Source organism: Hakea prostrata, chromosome 9 (genome assembly GCF_041222555.1).
Source record: "Hakea prostrata isolate BN-2017 chromosome 9, UWA_Hpros_2, whole genome shotgun sequence".
In the NCBI taxonomy this organism is placed as follows: domain Eukaryota; kingdom Viridiplantae; phylum Streptophyta; class Magnoliopsida; order Proteales; family Proteaceae; genus Hakea; species Hakea prostrata.
In genome coordinates, this window is record NC_142608.1 from 47,629,543 (window position 1) to 47,631,545 (window position 2,003).

Below are 2,003 nucleotides of genomic sequence, written 5' to 3' on the forward strand. Positions count from 1 at the left end.
ATTAATAATGAGAATAATATGGCAACTAAGGTTGACGAGAGAGATAGGCAATTAGAGAGTATGTTGTATCGATGTTGCATGAGCTGAATCCTAGTATAGTAAGACTAGAAATCCAAGAGCCATAGTTTGAGATTAAGCCTGTGATGTTCCAAATGCTACAAACTGTGGGACAATTCACTGGAATGCCAACAGAAGATCCTTATCTCCATATCAAACTTTTTATGGAAGTGAGTGATTCTTTCAAGATACCTAGAGCAACTAAAGAAGCCTTGAGACTGAAACTATTCCCTTACTCATTGCAAGATAGGGCAAAAGCATCATTGAACTCTTTACGTCCAAAATCTATAGCCACGTGGAATGATTTAGTAGCGAAGTTCTTGATGAAGTACTTCCCTCCAACAAAGAATGCGAAGCTCAGAAATGATATTACTGGTTTTCAATAATTGGATGGTGAGTCTTTGCATGAGGTGTGGGAAAGATTTAAGGAAATCTTGCATAAATGTCCTCATGGTGGAATTCTTCATTGAATTCAAATGGAAAATTTCTACAATGGTTTGAATGGACAAACCCGGTCCATAGTGGATGCTTCAGCAAATGGGGTTACATTGGCAAAGTCTTACAATGAAGTTTATAAGATTTTGGAGAGAATGGCCAACAACAACTATAAATGGCCAACTGAGAGATTAGTTGTAAATAAGAGAATAGCAGAGATTTTTGAGTTGGATGCACTAACAGCCTTAACTACACAATTGTCCTCTTTAACTAGTGTGTTAAAATCGGTGAACTTTGATGCAGCTGTACAATCACAAAAAAAATACAACAGTCGCTTGTACATGTTGTGGTGGGGAGCATCTCTTTGATTGTTGTCCATCCAACCCAGAATCTACCTACTATGTTGGGAATTTCAACAAGGGCTAATAATCCATATTTCAACACCTATAATCCCCGTTGGAGGCAGCACCCTAACTTTTCTTGGAATGTTCAAGGACAAAATGTTAGTCCATCCTCCATCCCAACCCGACCACAACACCTTCCAAGTGCTCAACAACAAGTAAAGACTCAGTCTATAGAACCATCTTCATCAATAGAGACTCCATTAAAGGAGTAAATGGCAAAGAATGATGCAATTATTTAGAGTCAAGCATCTTCATTGAAGAATCTGGAGAATCAAGCAATTGACCTCAAGGATCATTTCCAAGTGACACAAAAAATCCTAGGCGTGAAGGCAAAAGTGTCACACCCCACCTGCCGGTATCGATCCTGCCCGACAACCCATGGGTGCGATCCACAGTCACAAGATCCACGGTTTACCTATCAATGATAATAAATGCATGCAATAATAATCAACAGCAAGAATAATCCAAATAAATAAATACAAGGAATTACATGAGTCTAATACTCGAAGGAAAGAATCATGAAAAATGAGGGCCTGTTTGGTTACATGAATCCAGAGATTTCAAATCTCTGGATTCATGAATCTGAGAATTATAACCGTTTGGTTGTAAAAATCTCTAGATTCATGAAATCTAGAGATTCACCTTTTTACACTAAAAGCGTGAATCTGTAGATTTATGGGTAAGGGGTGAAATCCAGAGATTTCAAAAAAGCTATACGTTTGCACATTCACAAAACTCATGTCGATCAAATAGTTTTTTATGATGAATCCACAGATTTCATTCCACAACCAAACATCTAATTTTATAAATTATAACTCTAAAGATTTGAAATCTATAGATTTGAAATCTCTAGATATTTGAAATCTCCAGACTCATGTAACCAAACAGGCCCTAAAGTAATCATGTCCCAAAATTAATAAAGTTTCAGCGGAAGCAAAAATAAACTAAGTCTAATTGTTTCTTTGTGCTCTTTTATAGGTGGCGGTCTTTTCTTCTAGCTTCGCAATGAAAGGAGTCATCCATGCTTCCTCCATTGACTTCTCAAAATGACATGTTACTTGAATCCTCCGGCCATCAATGGGTGTTGTAAGCGCTTTCCAGGCATCC

General features: G+C 37.5%; 1 non-coding gene across 1 annotated transcript; it reads right to left on the reverse strand.

The window, feature by feature from the left end:
• Positions 1–410: 410 nt before the first annotated feature.
• On the reverse strand, positions 411–517 carry LOC149005370 (small nucleolar RNA R71). The gene has a single exon (XR_016170078.1). It is a non-coding gene; the product is annotated as a small nucleolar RNA R71 (small nucleolar RNA).
• Between the last annotated feature and the right edge of the window lie 1,486 nt (positions 518–2,003).